Source organism: Garra rufa, chromosome 16 (assembly GCF_049309525.1).
Source record: "Garra rufa chromosome 16, GarRuf1.0, whole genome shotgun sequence".
NCBI classification, from domain to species: domain Eukaryota; kingdom Metazoa; phylum Chordata; class Actinopteri; order Cypriniformes; family Cyprinidae; genus Garra; species Garra rufa.
Window position 1 is genome coordinate 14320357 of NC_133376.1, and position 19920 is coordinate 14340276.

A 19920-nucleotide genomic window follows, 5' to 3' on the forward strand; every position below is an offset into this window, starting at 1 on the left:
ATTTCAACTTTATTCACAAAATATTAAGACTTTATTAGCAAAGTATTTAGACTTTATTCGCAAAGTATTTTGACTTTATTCCCGGAATATTTTGTCCTTATTCACAAAATATTCCGACTTTATTCGCAAAGTATTTCGACTTTATTCGCGAAGTATTTCGACTTTATTTGCAAAGTATTTCGACTTTATTCGCAAAAGTGTTTAGACTTTATTTGCAAAGTGTTTAGACTTTATTCGTAAAATATTTAGACTTTACTCGCAAAATATTTTGACTTTATTCTTGCAGTATTTATTCTCATAGTATTTTGACTTTATTCTTGTAATTTCAATATTATTCTCAAAATATTTCGACTTTATTCTTGATGTATGTCGACTTTATTCTCGTAGTATTTCGACTTTATTCTCGAAATATTACGATTTTATTTTCGTAGTATTTCGACTTTATTCTCATAATTTCAACCTCATTCTCGCAATATTTCGACTTTATTCGCAAAGTATTTCGACTTTATTCGCAAAGTATTTCAACTTTATTCGCAAAGTATTTCAACTTTATTCACAAAAGTATTTTGACTTTATTCGCAAAGTATTTTCGACTTTATTCGCAAAGTATTTTGACTTTATTCGCAAAGTATTTCAACTTTATTCGCAAAAGTATTTCAACTTTATTCACAAAGTATTTCGACTTTATTCACAAAATATCTAGACTTTATTCACAAAATATTTCAACTTTATTCACAAAATATTAAAACTTTATTAGCAAAGTATTTTGACTTTATTCGCAAAGTATTTCAACTTTATTCGCAAAAGTATTTTGTCTTTATTTGCAAAAGTATTTCAACTTTATTCACAAAAGTATTTTGACTTTATTCGCAAAGTATTTTCGACTTTATTCACAAAGTATTTTGACTTTTTTTGTAGTGTTTCAAATTTATTCTCAAAATATTTTGACTTTATTCTTGTAGTATTTATTCTCATAGTATTTCAACTTTATTCTTGAAGTATTTCAACTTTATTCTGGTAGTATTTCGACTTTTTTCACGAAGTATTCCAACTTTATTCGCAAAGTATTTCAACTTTATTCTTGAAGTATTTCAACTTTATTCTGGTAGTATTTCGACTTTTTTCACGAAGTATTCCAACTTTATTCGCAAAGTATTTAGACTTTATTCGCAAAGTATTTCGACTTTATTCGCAAAGTATTTCAACTTTATTCGCAAAAGTGTTTAGACTTTATTCGCAAAGTGTTTAGACTTTATTCGTAAAATATTTAGACTTTACTCGCAAAGTATTTCGACTTTATTTGCAAAGTATTTTGAATTTATTCTCGAAATATTTTGACTTTATTCTTGTAGTATTTCAACTTTATTTTTGTAGTATTTCGACTTTTTTCTTGTAGTGTTTCGACTTTATCCTCAAAATATTTTGACTTTATTCTTGCAGTATTTATTCTCATAGTATTTTGACTTTATTCTTGTAATTTCAATATTATTCTCAAAATATTTCGACTTTATTCTTGATGTATGTCGACTTTATTCTCGTAGTATTTCGACTTTATTCTCGAAATATTACGATTTTATTTTCGTAGTATTTCGACTTTATTCTCATAATTTCAACCTCATTCTCGCAATATTTCGACTTTATTCGCAAAGTATTTCGACTTTATTCGCAAAGTATTTCAACTTTATTCGCAAAGTATTTTGACTTAATTTGTAAAGTATTTCAACTTTATTCACAAAAGTATTTTGACTTTATTCGCAAAGTATTTTCGACTTTATTCGCAAAGTATTTTGACTTTATTCGCAAAGTATTTCAACTTTATTCGCAAAAGTATTTCAACTTTATTCACAAAGTATTTCGACTTTATTCCCAAAATATTTAGACTTTATTCACAAAATATTTCAACTTTATTTACAAAATATTAAGACTTTATTAGCAAAGTATTTTGACTTTATTCGCAAAGTATTTCAACTTTATTCGCAAAAGTATTTTGTCTTTATTTGCAAAAGTATTTCAACTTTATTCACAAAAGTATTTTGACTTTATTCGCAAAGTATTTTCGACTTTATTCACAAAGTATTTTGACTTTTTTTGTAGTGTTTCAAATTTATTCTCAAAATATTTTGACTTTATTCTTGTAGTATTTATTCTCATAGTATTTCAACTTTATTCTTGAAGTATTTCAACTTTATTCTGGTAGTATTTCGACTTTTTTCACGAAGTATTCCAACTTTATTCGCAAAGTATTTAGACTTTATTCGCAAAGTATTTCGACTTTATTCCCGGAATATTTTGTCTTTATTCACAAAATATTCCGGCTTTATTCGCAAAGTATTTAGACTTTATTCGCAAAGTATTTCGACTTTATTCGCAAAGTATTTCAACTTTATTCGCAAAAGTGTTTAGACTTTATTCGCAAAGTGTTTAGACTTTATTCGTAAAATATTTAGACTTTACTCGCAAAGTATTTCGACTTTATTTGCAAAGTATTTTGAATTTATTCTCGAAATATTTTGACTTTATTCTTGTAGTATTTCAACTTTATTTTTGTAGTATTTCGACTTTTTTCTTGTAGTGTTTCGACTTTATTCTCAAAATATTTTGACTTTATTCTTGCAGTATTTATTCTCATAGTATTTTGACTTTATTCTTGTAATTTCAATATTATTCTCAAAATATTTCGACTTTATTCCTGATGTATGTCGACTTTATTCTCGAAATATTTCAACTTTATTCACAAAGTATTTCGACTTTATTCCCAAAATATTTAGACTTTATTCCCAAAATATTTCAACTTTATTCACAAAATATTTAGACTTTATTCACAAAATATTTCGACTTTATTCCCAAAATATTTAGACTTTATTCACAAAATATTTCAACTTTATTCACAAAATATTAAGACTTTATTAGCAAAGTATTTTGTCTTTATTTGCAAAAGTATTTCAACTTTATTCACAAAAGTATTTTGACTTTATTCACAAAGTATTTTGACTTTTTTTGTAGTGTTTTAAATTTATTCTCAAAATATTTTGATTTTATTCTTGTAGTATTTATTCTCATAGTATTTCAACTTTATTTTTGAAGTATTTCAACTTTATTCTGGTAGTATTTCGACTTTTTTCACGAAGTATTCCAACTTTATTCGCAAAGTATTCCGACTTTATTCGCAAAGTATTTCGACTTTATTCAGGAAGTATTTCGACTTTATTCTCGAAGCATTTCGACTTTATTCTCGAAGCATTTCGACTTTATTCGTGAAGTATTTCTACTTTATTCTCATAGTATTTCGACTTTATTCTCGAAATATTACGATTTTATTCTCGAAATATTACAACTTTATTCTCAAAATATTTTGACTTTATTCTTGTAGTATTTATTCTCAGTATTTTGACTTTATTCCTGTAATTTCAACATTATTCTCAAAATATTTTGACTTTATTCGCAAAGTATTTCGACTTTATTCGTGAAGTATTTCGACTTTATTCTTGTAGTATTTCGACTTTATTCTCTTAGTTTTTCGACTTTATTCTCATATTATTTAGACTTTATTCTCATAGTATTTCGACTTTATTCTCATAGTATTTTGACTTTATTCTCGAAGTATTTCGACTTTATTCTCGTAGTATTTCGACTTTATTCATGAAATATTTTGACTATTTTTATAGTATTTTGACTTTACTCTCGTAGTATTTTGACTTTATTCTCAAAATATTACGACTTTAATCTTTTTTCCATTGAGCTTCTAAGATTGACTTGAGTTGGAAACTGTACTGGAATAAAAAGTTTTTTTTATTATTATTTTATTATTATTTCAGCATCATTACTCCAGTCTTCAGTATCACATGATCCTTCAGAAATCAGTCTAATATGCTAATTTTAATATGCTAATTTTAAAAATAACTTATTATCATTACAATGTTGAACACAGTTGTGCTGCTTAATATTTTTGTGAAACACAATGCTGAATTTCTTTTTCCAGGATTCTTTGATGCATAGAAAGCTCAAAATGTATCTTTTGCTCACATGCTCACTAGATTTGGATACAGTATAAAAGACATAGTGCACCCCAAAATAAAATCTTCCATACAGGCAAAAGTTTGCACATAAACACAAAAAATCAATACAAGCAGTTTGATGTGAAGCATAGAGAGAGAAATGGAGTGGAAAAGGTGAAGCGGTGAAAGTTGAAAAGGGCAAAAACCAAAAATAACCGAAACATCTGACAGCGTATGACAGTAAAACGCTGCTGACACCAAAGTCACCAGTGTCCAACACTGTAAAACAACTCTACAGACACCACTTTGATGTGTAGAGCCCTGAGGAAACACAAACACACACACACACACAGACAGAGGTGAGAGAGCATGTTGTGACTGTTTCCCAGTGTGTAAGTGCAGGGCTGCTGGGAGCAGAGCAGTATTGACTCAAAGGGAAAGTGCTAACAGCCACATGCACACATATAGGTTTCTCTAGGGAATCAGACCACTGGCTGATTTCTTCAGAGTCACAATCGTGAGCAATGGCATGTGGTCAAAACCAACCCATCTTAATTCACATTTCTGGTCTCATTACGAATGCCTGTTATTCTGAAGACACAAATGTTTGTTTTCATCATCTTTTGTCAAAATGTAATCACAATCTTTTGCCTCCGAAACAAATTTTCTTTTCTTCTAACCGCAGCCGCATGGGGCGAAAGTATTATTATTCACCTATATTTCTGTGAACAAAATGTGAGTGGTGTTTGCATGATGTTACAGCATTGTGGGTGGATGCTAGATCACTGAATTATGGTTGTTCGGGTGTATTTAGTCATACTGCAGTGGCAGATTTTTTCACTAAGTGTAATCAGATTTAAATAAAGTAACAATATCTGCCAGTGCAATAACACACACACACACACACACACACACACACACACACACACACACACACACACACACACACACACACACACACACACACACACACACACACACACACACAAGCTAATAAATCTAAAATAAAACAGCTTCATAATATCTCATTCAGTGTTACTTTTCCAGTAAATATATCATGCTCCAAGGAGTTTTATTATTTTTCCTAAAAGATGAGTTGAAAAAGATTAAACAAAACAATGAAAAAGGATTTCTTTCTAAAAGATTTCTGATTTCTTAGCCAATTAAAAGCAAGAAATAAGAGAAAAATTTAAGTTGCCTATATAATTACATTTCTGTCCCCCTAACTTCTAAAAGGATGGCCACACCCCTATGGCCACCTATAGTATCACACAATTAGATCATGGTAACCAATGAAAAACAGTATCGTAAATATATTTACCCTCAATCCTTTAATACAAGTTTTAAGTGCTATAAGCGTGTTCCCGGTGCAGAATCCAGAAAACTTGAAAAATTACAACCCAGTAACTTTGTTTTGGTAAGCCTTTCTCTGCAAGCATGTGAAAAAACAAGCCACTCAGATTTCGCTCCCCCTGTGATGTAGAAAGTATCTTATTAACACTCACAGCGCTGCCATTTTGTTTTCGCAAGCGACAACGGTGTACCATTTTTAATGCCATGGCAAAAGTTCAAGCAAAGCATGCTAACTGTTCTGTCATTGGCTGCACAGATGAGCACAGAACACTATTTAGAGTCCCAGCCTCAGAGGAGACAAGAAAGCAGTGGGTTTATTGATTTATTTACTGTATATTACACGGCTGCCACACAGATGTAATATAGACATGATTTCTTTGCCAGCAGTTTACCTTCGCAGACATAACTGACTGTTTTTGTAACTTGTGTGTATTTAACAGTTTAAGCACAATAAGACATGAAAGAGAACTTAGTTTAGTACTCACATGCCTTGTGACATGAAAACAGTGGGTTTCTGCTTCCACTCAAAATAGGCATTTTCAAAATTATATAATGAATGATCTGTGTGGTATTTTGTATTCTGAAACGTCACAGACAGATTCTGGGGACACCTAAGATTTATATTACATATTGTAAAAAGGGGCATAACAGGCCACCTTTAATACATCTCTACACTAACAATATAATAAAATGTCATGTACAGTTGAGGTCTAAAGTTTACATACACATTGCAGAATCTGCAAAATGTTAATTATTTTACCAAAATAAGAGGGAGCGTACAAAATGCATGTTATTTTTTATTTAGTACTGACCTGAAGATATTTCACATAAAAGACGTTTACGTATAGTCCACAAGATAAAATAATAGTTGAATTTATAAAAATGACCCCGTTCAAAAAAGTTTACATAGGCTTGATTCTTAATACTGTTATTACCCGAATTATTTATTTATTTTTTAGTGATAGAGTCCTTGTTTGTCCTGAACAGTTAAACTGCCTACTGTTCTTCAGAAATGTCCCAGTCATGTCCCGCAAATTCTTTGGTTTTTCAGCATTTTTGTGTATCTGAACCCTTTCCAACAATTACTGTATGATTTTGAGATCCATCTTTTCACACTGAGGACAACTGAGGGACTCGTATGCAACTATTACAGAAGGTTCTGAACATGTAAGTATCTTCTGTAGTTTCTGAAGGGCAGTGCTTAATAAGAAAAAAATATATATGTAGGCAAAAGAAGAAAAATATACACATCTTCACTCTGTTCAAAAGTTTTCACCCCCTGGCTCTTAATGCATTGCTTTTCCTTCTGGAGCATCAGTGAGCGTTTGAACTATCTGTAATAGTTGCATATGAGTCCCTCAGTTGTCCTCAGTGTGAAAAGATGGATATCAAAATCATACAGTCATTGTTGGAAAGGGCTCAAATACACAAAAATGCTGAAAAACCAAAGAATTTGTGGGATTTTTCTGAAGAACAGCAGGCAGTTAAACTGTTCAGGACAAACAAGATACTCAACAACAACAACAACAACAACAACAACAACAACAACAAAACATCTGTGGATCATTGAGGTAACAACACAGTATTAGGAATCAAGGGTATGTAAACTTTTGAACGGGTTCATTTTTGTAAATTCAACTATTATTTTCTCTTGTGGACTATATGTAAACATTGTTAATGTGAAATATCATATTTAGGTCAGTACTAAATAAAAATAACATGTATTTTGTATGATCCCTCTCATTTTGGTAAAATAAAACAGTGTTTCTCGTGTTTGTCAGTGCTGTTTCATCAGGCTTTAAACTAAATAACAAATACATTTGCATTTCTCGCTGGATTTCACAGCACTGGTCGTGTGTTTGAGGCCGATCAGCAAGTAAAAGCATCTGCTTGCACCGCGCTGCCATTTGAGCCGAGCTGATAATTGGTCCGTGTGGCGCCATTAACAAGGTTTCATTCAGCTTTTGGCACATAAACATTATATCGGACATTTACCGAACGTTTCATCTTTTTATCAAGGGACAAATATATTCTGTAATTATCGTTATCGTTTTATCGCCCAGCCTTCGTCCCACCCTACTTTACTTCCAGTGAAAATTCAGTCTCCCTCACATTACTGAAGTTAAATGTGCTGTTCTTCCTCCATCTAAACAACAGACAGTATTTCCAAGCGTTAAACAGCATCTCAGCTACAAACCATTTGCTCTGATAACGCAATACTAATTGGTCGCTCTGTGGCTGCTTGTGTGTGTTTGTGTGTGTGTGTCCCTGGTCTGGTCATGATGGATATGACCATGTGCAGCCTTGATGTGTGTTACCATAGGGACCGGTCACATCTCACCGGTGTGACAAGGCCTCAGCATGGCAACCAATGCCTCCCATTTATCACCCAGGGCAACACCTGGGTGGAAGTCAGCCGGCGGGGGAAATGGATTGTGTAAGCAACTTGTGTTTGTGTAAACACCGTCTGGGACAAACTCGCTCTCGCTTCTCATTTCTGCACAAACCGTCTCTCTTTACTTTTCGCTTTTTCATATTGCCGGTCCCATCGAAGGGAATATTTGGATCCACGAGAGTCTGGACCAAAAACAGCACAAAAGCGTCAGGAGTTTGTTTTCTGGGCTGCACGCTCAGGTCTCCGATGGTTTCATCGTTGCAGGAGCGAGCGCTGAGCTAACGGGGCCACGCGCGCTAATCTATATGCTAATGCAGAAACAGACAGAAATTCCCTTTGACGACAGGCTGTGTGTGTGCATGTGTGTCTGACCATCAGCTCATGTGTAACTAAACAGGCTGTTTGTTTCTTTAAAATGGTTGTATTGTACAGTATGTTACGTTTTCCCCTAAGTCCACTTATAATGTTACGCTTTCTGCACTGTAAATGAGTTTTTCTTGAGCATTTTCCACTCTCTCTCTGACCCGTTCAACTAAACAGCCTGTTTTTGCTGCTGTCTACTCTTTTGAGGTCAACTTGAAACAGCATTTACAGCTCATTTTACTTCTGTAATGTGAGTAGAACAGAATATTCATTAAGGGGGAAAAGTACTTTTATCCATCGGGCATAGATGTGAAAGTGTATAGTGTTTGTTTCATAGCTCAAAGTGTTTAAGCTGAATACAAAATAGGTACATCTCACGGAAACGGTTGGCTTTTTGGACATATCTGGACAAGAAAACACTGAAACAGTGCCTATGTATAATGTCAATATAAAATTTGCTTCTTCTAGGTGGCGGAAAGTCACTGATTTTATCACTGAATCATTCATTCAAATGATTCATTTAAACGGCTGATTCATTCAGGAATGAAGTAAGTGACTGTCTTTATGAAAGGGTCATTGAATCATTGACTCACTAGATTCCTTTAAAAACACACATTTATTCATAAACGTAACACCGCTGTGCATGTTTAAAACCATTTTTGTTGATGAAATAAACAGCCTGTTTGTTTCTTTAAAATGGTTGTATTGTACAGTATGTTGTTTTTCCATAAGTCCACTTATAATGTCACGCTTTCTGCACTGTAAATGAGTTTTTCTTGAGCATTTTCCACTCTCTCTCTGACCCGTTCAACTAAACAGCCTGTTTTTGCTGCTGTACTCTTTTGAGGTCAACAGCATTTAAAGCCCATTTTACTTCTGTATTGCGAATAGAACAGAATATTCATTAAGGGGGAAAAGTACTTTTATCCATCAGGCATAGATGTGAAAGTGTATAGTGTTTGTTTCATAGCTGAAAGTGTTTAAGCAGAATACAAAATGGGTACATCTCATGGAAACCCTGCTGAAAAAACAATAGAAACCAATACAGAATTTGTATTGGTTTTAATGGTTATAACGAAAATTGTATTGGTTTTATTGGAGCCTGTAATGGTCCTTATGGGTCTCTACTGGTGATTTGTTTCCTTTTATTGGTAACATGTCGGTCTAATGGATACCATTAAGGAAGAAAAAACTACCAATAGAAACCATCACAGAATTTGTAATGGTTTCCACAACAAATACCATTAAAAACATTAAACCACCAACTGTTAACCAATAAAAACAATACATTTAATGGTTTCTAGTGTGTTTTGGGCATATTTCATTATGATTTAATGGTTTTAACAAGCCACCTGTAACGTATCTGGTCTTCCCTGTCTTCATGAACTCTTGCACCACACTTCATGGACTACAATCCCCATAAGCCACTGCACCAATCACTGCACACATCTGTTCCTCATTTCCCACAGAACTGATTGCTGCATACACCTGTTTATCATTTACCCACATGTATTTAAGCCACTCTCACACACAGCCACCTGGCGAAGTCTAATTGTTCCCATGGTCATTATTCTAAGCGTGTTTCTCTGTATTGGATTGCCTGTGTATGACTCTGGACTGTGTACCCCGTTATTGATTCCTGCTGCCTGTCATTTGCGACCACTGCTGGATTATTGAACTGTTTCCCGGATTACCTACGTTGTTCCTGTTTGCTGGCGTTTACTACTACCTGTTGACTATTCTAATAAAGCCTTGCAAATGGATCCGCACGTCTCTGACTCCTCCTTGTGACAGAAGACTTCGCCAAACCAGGATCCAGCGGCTTTGTTTCACCCCCAGCATCATCATGGACCCAGTCGACCAACTTCTGCTCCTCCGACAAGGTAATCTCCCCATTAAGGAATATGTCCACAGATTCTGTGAGTTGTCACTTCATTTACCATTTCGTGATGAAGCTTACCTTAAGGACTTATTCCGCCGGGGACTTAATGAGCCAACCAAGTCTATGTTGCCAGGAGGAGAATTTAAATGTTCTGTGGAGGACTATATGCAGTATGCGTCGCTGCTATGTGGCTCTAAGTTAACTGTGGATGTTTTAAAAGAGCCACAGCACAAGAGGTCTGCTAGCCCAGAACCACAGCAGCCACACTTTACCACGGGGTGGCAAAGGTTAATTTCTAGCGTGGAGGACCCACCGCTGCTGTCGGCTCGAGCAGCTGGTCTCCCAACCAGCCCTCCAGTGACTGCTCCGCCAGAGCGCCCTCCAGTGACTGCGCCGCCAGAGCGCCCTCCAGTGACCGCTCGCTCAGAGCCTGCTCTTCCAGAGTCTCCGCTGGAGACGCCCAGCCCTCCTGAATCTCCGCTGGGGTCGTCCAGTTCTCCAGAGCTCGCTCCTCAAGAGCGTCGTCCAGAGACTCCGCTGGTTCCGCCCAGTCTACCAGAGACTCCGCTGGTTCTGCCAAGCCTTCCAGAGACTCCGCTGGTTCCGCCCAGCCTTCCAGAGACTCCGCTGGTTCAGCCCTGCCTTCCAGAGACTCCGCTGGTTCAGCCCTGCCTTCCAGAGACTCCGCTGGTTCCGCCCAGCCTTCCAGAGACTCCGCTGGTTCCGCCCTGCCTTCCAGAGACTCCGCTGGTTCCGCCCAGTCTTCCAGAGACTCCGCTGGTTCTGCCAAGCCTTCCAGAGACTCCGCTGGTTCATCCCTGCCTTCCAGACACTCCGCTGATTCTGCCAAGCCTTCCAGAGACCCCGCTGGTTCCGCCCAGCCTTCCAGAGACTCCGCGGGTTCCGCCCAGTCTCCCAGACAATCCGCTGGTTCAGCCCTGCCTTCCAGAGCCTCCGCTGGTTCCGCCCAGCCTTCCAGAGACTCCGCTGGTTACATCCAGTCGTCCTGAGATTCCTGTCTGCCCGGTTCTGGTCACGGAGCTCAAGCATGGACTGTTCCCACCCACCCTCCCTGCTGCTCCAGTCCTGCCACCTCTGTCTCCTGACAGTCCCTCTACTCACCCCCATCCCACCTTCGTGGCAGAGGACTTGCCGTGGGACTGCCAGTCGCCATCGGTGTCCAGACTGAAGGACCCCTCACCATCACCTCCAGTCTCAGAGTCCTGGACTCCACCTCGGTCCTCCGACCCTGCGGCTCCACCCCGGCTCTGTGCTCCCTCGTCTCCGTTGTCGGCCGTCACCCCACCTTCGCCTCTGGACTCTACTCCTCCGGCTGCGCCTCGTCACTCCGTCCTGCCGGCTCTGTGGACCTCCTCCCTCCCGTGGGCACAGCCTCGATCCTCTGTCACTCCGGCTCCGCTGCGTACCTCCGGACCTCCATCTCCGCCGGGGTCGCCAGAGCCTTGGGTTCCGCCTTGGCCCTCCGGATCCTCTGTGTCGCCCAGGACCATCGACTCTCCGGTTCCGCCTCGGGCTCCACCGGCTCTACCTCCGTCGGTCAGCCCCATGCAGGAGCCAACCCTTCCTCCTCCATGGCTTCTCCCTCCGTCGGCTCCGCCTCATTTCGTGGTTCCAGTACCACTACATGGACCTGGTCCTCCATCCCTCCCCCTTTTCCGCCTCCGCTCCACCACCCTCAAGATTGTTAAGGTGGTTAGAGCGTCTGGAAGCCGCTCCTTGCGGAGGGGCTATGTAACGTATCTGGTCTTCCCTGTCTTCATGAACTCTTGCACCACACTTCATGGACTACAATCCCCATAAGCCACTGCACCAATCACTGCACACATCTGTTCCTCATTTCCCACAGAACTGATTGCTGCATACACCTGTTTATCATTTACCCACATGTATTTAAGCCACTCTCACACACAGCCACCTGGCGAAGTCTAATTGTTCCCATGGTCATTATTCTAAGCGTGTTTCTCTGTATTGGATTGCCTGTGTATGACTCTGGACTGTGTACCCCGTTATTGATTCCTGCTGCCTGCCATTTGCGACCACTGCTGGATTATTGAACTGTTTCCCGGATTACCTACGTTGTTCCTGTTTGCTGGCGTTTACTACTACCTGTTGACTATTCTAATAAAGCCTTGCAAATGGATCCGCACGTCTCTGACTCCTCCTTGTGACACCACCAATAGAAGACAACAATTTACCTACATGGACAAACCAATACAATTCCCATTATACAAAATTGTATGAGGGTATTTATTTATTTAATATATTTGTATTTATTTATTTATAGATTTATTTGTTCTTTTTTTTTTTTGTTAGGGTATTTGTGTGAAATGTACCATAAATGTGTAAAGTTTCAGATTTTTTTCTTTACAATTATTACAGTACAACACAATAGATTTAAAGGAACTGTATGTAAGAAATTTATTTCAGTTAATCATAAAATGTCCCTGACATGTCACTAGAAAGAAATCATGTTCATTTCAAATACTTATATCTCTGACAACAGTGGTCCGGCCAGGATATTGTCATTTAAAAGTGAAAGTTGCAGCCCACAACTGATGTTATTGTTGTCATTTTGTGTTTTGGTCTGAGGCTCCACCCTCCAGCTATCTACTAATCACAAAGTCAGTAGAGTTTCGTCATCCGGGTTCCCAGCTCTGTTACAGCTGCAGCTATGAACGTGTCGGATAAAACATGTATAACAGTACGAAACCTAAAAGATAGGGCTGGGTATCGAGTTCGATACTTTTTAAGCACCGACCGAATTGTCTCGATACTATCGAGTATCGAAAAAATCATTTTCGTTCGGTACCAAATTTCGATACCCAAGGATATAATCTTGTCAACGTCAGTGAGCTAGAAAACGTGCGGTATCTTTAACGTGCCCGGATCAAAGAGAAGCCCCTGTCTGCAGCCTGCAGATCGAGGCGGGGCTGAATCTGGGGCGGGGCTGCACGTGTCGCCCCGCCCACATGCCTTCTCATTGGTTGTAGGTAAATTAATAATGTCGAGTTAACGTAACTCCCACAACTCATCTCATTGGTGGCAAAGTAATGACGTTGAAAACATTATGGAGTTAAGGGAATTGAAATAGCAGATAAAATAGCAAAGGAAGTTACTAAAAATAATCAAATTGATTTACAGTTAGTATTAGTAGAACAGAAATTAAGAGTATTATTAAAAATAAATTAAAGAAACAATGGCAACAACAATGGGAAGAAAATAGGAAAGGACGATGGTTTCATAAGATTCAAAGGAGAGTGGGAGAGATAAGGTGTACAGGGAGGAATAGGCGAGAAGAGACAATAATATAAGGCTTAAATACAACATTACTGAAAATATGTAAACATGGCACAGGGAAATGTGAATATTGCGGGCATAAAGAAACAGTGGAACACGTCATATTAGAGTGCAGGAAATATGAAACTGAAAGAAGACAATTGACCTTATGCACGGAGCGTAATATGGAATTACCCATATAACCAAAAGATGGCAGCAGAGTATTATTTATTATGCAGCTCCCTTTTAAACTCCCTATATTTTTCAAGAGGTCTTGCTTTTCGATTTATTATAAAATTACTAGTATAATAAATTGTAGTACTTTTACCGTCCTTAAGTATTTAGTATAGCAAGTGCAGAAAATCATTAAGCTCAGACACAAACAGCCTATAAGGGTGAATTATTTAAATACTAATATATAGTTCACTACAAATACATTAAATAATTATGGTATAATAATTAAATAATGCACACAATATGAATCGATAGGAATATGAAATATTTTATAAAATTTAATAACTACATCTTTTAAGTTTTATCTTGAACTGTAAAATCTGTTGATCTATCTATATATATATATATATATATATATATATATATATATATATATATTTATTTATTTAACCATACTTGTTACCGCTGTAGTTTTGTTACTCTAAATTTAGTCTGAATCATTTAAGCTCTTTTTTGCCATCAGCTTGTCAGATGTTTGGTCCAGTTATTATTGTCAATCATAGCAATGTATCGCGCGTATTTAGCCGATTTACTCGCCTATTTTTTTTAAACTGGTATTTGTCATTCTTGAAACGGTATACATGGACGTTTCGTCCTCTTGGACAAACAACACTTTTCTTCGATTGTGAGTGGATTATGTAGAGAAAACGAACAAAGTACGCTCATATTACGGCACAGTACAGTTGACCAGAAATGCCTTAGCTGACTTGACTAAACAAGTAATCCGATTTGGTCAATAAATAGCGAAATTAGAAGAAATTAAAATATGTTTCAATTTAGATATACTTCGGGAAGGGTCAACAGATGGCTATAGGGTATTATTTCAATTTCTTAGAGAAATTAATGTATTTGAGCACAGAGGACCCAGACTGCTGTTTCGCGTGTCATTAGACTGGGAGGGAAAATCAGAAATAACTGTGAACATTATTATGTTAAATAACAGTGAAATTCATTTATGTGTCGTCATAATTCATTCATGTGTCATAAATGTTTGTATTTATAAACAACTCTGATGTTTAACAATCCTTTTCTATTTATTAATTTAATAGTGGACACTCTTGCTGAGAATTTTCCACATTTATGTATCTTATTAACAATTAAGGCAATAATCAAAAAAGCTGTAAATAAACACCACTGGTTAACATTTTGATTTATAGTCACGGATTGCCAGAAAGGGGATAACTAAACAGCGGAAAGATGTCTTGCTTGTAAATGTATGTAACCTTGGACCACAAACCAGTCATAAGCGTACGTTTTTAATTGAGATTTGTACACATCTGAAAGCTGAATAAATAAGCAAAGGATTCAGCGTTTATATAAAACGTATAATTCATAAGTATAGTTTCCAACTGCATTTCCTGTTGATCGTGGCAGCGACGTCAATCCATTTCACAAACCAATGAGATGAGTTATGGGAGGAATGTTGCGCGACGTCATTAATTTACCTACAACCAATGAGAAGGTATGTGGGCGGGGCGACACGTGCAGCCCCACCCCAGATTCAGCCCCGCCTCGATCTGCAGGCTGCAGACAGGTGCACTTGGGATCAAATGCTGGTGATTAGCTGTGGCGAGACTGCCTTGAAAATCAATAGTTTACGGCGGTTACGCCCACTCGCCCAGAGCTTGTCAAATGTGAGGCTGTAATGTACACTGTACTTTAAAGCATAGCATAAATTTAACGCAAACGATGTATAAGCGATCAAAAGTATTGCTACATTATGCCAATATTGACGGCAACAGCGTGTGATGCAATATTTGTAAAAAGGTTATCGCGTCCAAGACAACACGTCAAATATGAGAAAACACCAGACACATTCTGTCGGATACAATTCTGGCGCCTCAGTCTCAATATAGTCTCAGTATAGGTACAACGCGACATACATTCACATAAAACGATAACTCAGCGGCAGAGTTGCACTCACGCAGGGGCATAATTTTCACTGAGGACACGCTTTTCAAAATCCCGTTTGTGTCCTCTGACTTTCAAAAGGTTTTGTTAAAGTAATCTCTTGTATTGTAGAATGCACGCTCATCACCGCCGAGTTTCGCGGGATCGTTGAAACGAAACCAAAAGTAAGAAGCGCACACGCATTTAAAGCAATTTTAATACCCCACGTTTAGAGAACGACTCCCCAATGCGCGCAAATTAGGCTTCATAAAATATTGAAGCTGTTATTAGTATGTGGGCTGACAAATTAGTTGTCTATTAATAGCTCTGTATCATGCTTGAAGATTCGGTCTCTGTTTGCACTTTGAATTTTGAAAGAGTAGCCTATTTTGATTATGGTTGTATTTATTGTCTATACGACTAAGAAAGAACTGTGTCGTTTATTTTTTGTTATTTATAATATATTTTGTCATTTATTTAGATTTTAATCTAAATGCAGTGGTTGCCTCTAATTTAAATGGCTGTACCTATAATAGAGAAAATAAACATCTTGTTCATGTACTCATATTATCATTCATTCTTGTCCCTTGCTTAAGGTGTAAACTAAATATATTAAAAAGGCTTTCAGAATCAGCCCATTTGCTTGTAAAACATCGGCAATCAAAATTGACCATGAAGAATCAATATCTGTCTTACATGCTAATTTTTCTGAAGAGTGATTTCAGGTGATCTTAAAAGGTTAGTTCACCAAAAAAATTAAAATTCTGTCATTATAAACTCACCCTAATGTTGTTCCAAACCCATAAGACCTTTGTTTATCTTCAGAACACAAATGAAGATCATTTGGATTTAATCCAAGATCTTTCTGATCCTCCTATATTTACTGGATATGCATTTTCAATGCCCAGAAAGGAACCAAAAACATAGTCAAAATAAGTCAATGTGATATAAGTGGTTCAATCATAATTATATGAAGCTGCGAGAATACTTCTGTGTGCAAAGTAAACAAAAATAACTTTATTCAAAGATTTATCTATGGGAGATTTAGAAATCCAAAATATCTTCATTTGTAGATAATTAATGACAGAATTTAAATTTTGGGGTGAACTAAACCTTTAAGCAGCAGTGAGCCTCACAAATACTTAAATCTGATTGAGTTAAAACTGTTTGAACTTTATTAAAAAAAACATTCACTGATATATTGTCTTAACTACACTTTGTTCATTTTGTGCTTTTGTTCCTTTGTTTATTGGTCTTAGAGATAAGCCTGATGTGAAAGTGTCACAAACATCCTGAAAAAGTAATCTTGTTAAAATACATTTCTTAAAATAAAAGTATCGAAAAAAGTATCGTTCGGAACCGGTATCGAATTCAGGGTATCGGTATCGGTATCGAACATTTTGGAACGATACCCAGCCCTACTAAAAGACCTCATTATGAACCCGAAATACGATGCATTCAAACTTGAGCCATTGAGAAACGGCTCTGATTCAAATGCTGCAGCGGAGGGAGTTTCCATGGAAACGGCGTGTCAACACTCCAACCGAAAGCCGCTACAGTCTGTCTCTCTCTGCTGTTTTCGCAGTTCTGAGGTGAGTTTGGTCCCTAAAATTACACAAATAATACATACAACTGTTCCTGACACCTTTCTTATTTGTATTTGACTCGCGTCTGTTAAATATTTAATTCATAAAAATAGTTTACAGTCTTCGAAAATATCCATTAGCATCTCCACCGTTTTCAGAAGAGACAGGCTAACTATAGATTGAGCTCTTATTTACGAAAGATTTGACTTTTTTGACTTCTTTATGTGTAGATGAGAGGTTTTGATAGCTTTGTAAACGGTTTGCTTACAGTTTGTCAATGTTTTACTGGAAGTTGTCTAACTTATTTAGCCTGAAATATGCGCTGTAATATTAATGTTAATCGGTGATGTCACTTACAAAGTTGTTTCATAGCTGAAAGTGTTTAAGCTGAATACAAAATAGGTAAATCTCATGGAAACGGTTGGCTTTTTGGACATATTTGGACAAGAAAACACAGAAACAGTGCCTATTAATAATATCAATATAAATTTAGTTTCTGATTTTATCACTGAATCACTTATTCAAATGATTTGTTTCAACAGCTGATTCATTCAGAAATAAAGTAAGTGACTGTCTTTATGAAATGGTCATTGAATCATTGACTCACTAGATTCCTTTATAAAAGCACATTCATTCAGAAACAAAACACTGCTGTGTAAGTTTAAAACTATTTTTGTTGATGAAATAAACAGTATTTTATGTTTTCCCCTAAGTCCACTTACAATGTTACGCTTTCCACACTGTAAATGAGTTTTTCTTGAGCATTTTCCACTCTCTCTCTGACCCGTTCAACTAAACAGCCTGTTTTTGCTGCTGTACTCTTTTGATGTCAACTTGAAACAGCATTTACAGCCCATTTTACTTCTGTAAAATGTAGAGTAGAACAGAATAATCATTAAGAGGAAAAGTACTTTTATCCATCAGGAATTGATGTGAAAGTGTACATGTGTCTAAGCTGAACAAAAAATAGGTACATCTCATGGAATTTTTGTCCTTTTTTGACATACACTACCAGTCATAAGCTTTTTTAAGATTTGTAATGTTTTTTTGAAGACGTCTCTTCTGCTCACCAACCCTGCATTTATTTGTTCCAAAGTACTGTAAAAACAGTAACATTTTTAAATATTTTGTACTATTTAAAAAAAAAAAGTTTTCTATTTGATTATATTTTAAAATGTAATTTGTGACCCTGGTCCACAAAATCAGTCATAAGGGTAGATCGTTTTAAATTGAGAATTACACATCATCTGAAATCTGAATAAAAAAGCTAAATAAATTTGTTAGGACAGAACAATATTTGGCTGAGATACAAAAATGTGAAAATCTGAAATCTGAGGGTGAAAAAAAGTGAGTGTTTGAACCTTCTTCAATAGTTGCATATGAGTCCCTCAGTTGTCCTCAGTGTGAATAGATGGATCTCAAAATCATACAGTGATTGTTGGAAAGGGTTCAAATACATAAAAATGCTGGATATCTTATTCAGGTCAGTAATAAATAAACAATAACAAGTATTTTGTATGATCCCTCTTATTTTGGTAAAATAAAGGGGGATATAAACATTTGACCTCAACTGTATGTTGCAGAAGCATATGTGAAGGGCTAAGGTGAGGGGATTCGGTTCTGCATATGCTGGGACCCGCAGGTCTGATTGACTGCCAGTAATACATTTTCTCCCTTCTTTCATTCAAACAGCTTTTATAAATCAGTGGATGTCATCAGTCAGTGTGATTTACTGTGGTTTATCTGTTTACAGGTTGCTATCAAGTACGTTTCTAAAAGTAGAATGCGCGAGAAGCTGAAAGTTCAGTGTGAATCTGTTTTTCTGTTTCATCTGCATTCAGCTCTGGATATAATGGATCATTTGTCACTGCAAGAAGGCCATGTTCGGCTGGCGCTGGATGTGGCATTGATGACCCTGGTCAATTCAGCCCCTGCCTGCCTCAACAACCTGCAGCTGGTGGAGTGGTTTGACAAACTTGGACGCTACACCAGGATCCTGGAGTGCCCACTTCCGTGCCAAGATCTCCAGAGTTTCTATAAGGAGAATGGATGTCTGGATGAGAACCTGGCTAAGAACCTCCTGTTGCATCTGATCACTGCTCTGAAACAGCCCCTGCCTGCCTCAACAACCTGCAGCTGGTGGAGTGGTTTGACCAACTTAGATGCTACGCCATGATCCTGGGGTGCCCAGTTCCTTGCCAAGATCTCCAGAGTTTCTATAAGGAGAATGGATGTCTGGATGAGAACCTGGCTAAGAACCTCCTGTTGCATCTGATCACTGCTCTGAAACAGCCCCTGCCTGCCTCAACAACCTGCAGCTGGTGGAGTGGTTTGACCAACTTAGATGCTACGCCATGATCCTGGAGTGCCCAGTTCCTTGCCAAGATCTCCAGAGTTTCTATAAGGAGAATGGATGTCTGGATGAGAACCTGGCTAAGAACCTCCTGTTGCATCTGATCACTGCTCTGAAACAGTCCCTGCCTGCCTCAACAACCTGCAGCTGGTGGAGTGGTTTGACCAACTTGGATGCTACGCCATGATCCTGGAGTGCCCAGTTCCTTGCCAAGATCTCCAGAGTTTCTATAAGGAGAATGGATGTCTGGATGAGAACCTGGCTAAGAACCTCCTGTTGCATCTGATCACTGCTCTGAAACAGCCCCTGCCTGCCTCAACAACCTGCAGCTGGTGGAGTGGTTTGACCAACTTGGATGCTACGCCATGATCCTGGAGTGCCCAGTTCCTTGCCAAGATCTCCAGAGTTTCTATGAGGAGAATGGATGTCTGGATGAGAACCTGGCTATGAACCTCCTGCTGCATCTGATCACTGCTCTGAAACAGCCCTTGCCTTCCTCAAGAACCTGCAGCTGGTGGAGTGGTTTGACCAACTTGGATGCTACGCCATGATCCTGGAGTGCCCAGTTCCTT

General features: G+C 37.5%; 1 protein-coding gene across 1 annotated transcript in view; it reads right to left on the minus strand.

Annotated features, from left to right (window-relative positions):
• LOC141288079 (GPI ethanolamine phosphate transferase 2-like) overlaps positions 1–19920 on the minus strand; it is a 222035-nt gene that overhangs the window by 68710 nt on the left and 133405 nt on the right. The window lies entirely within an intron of this gene.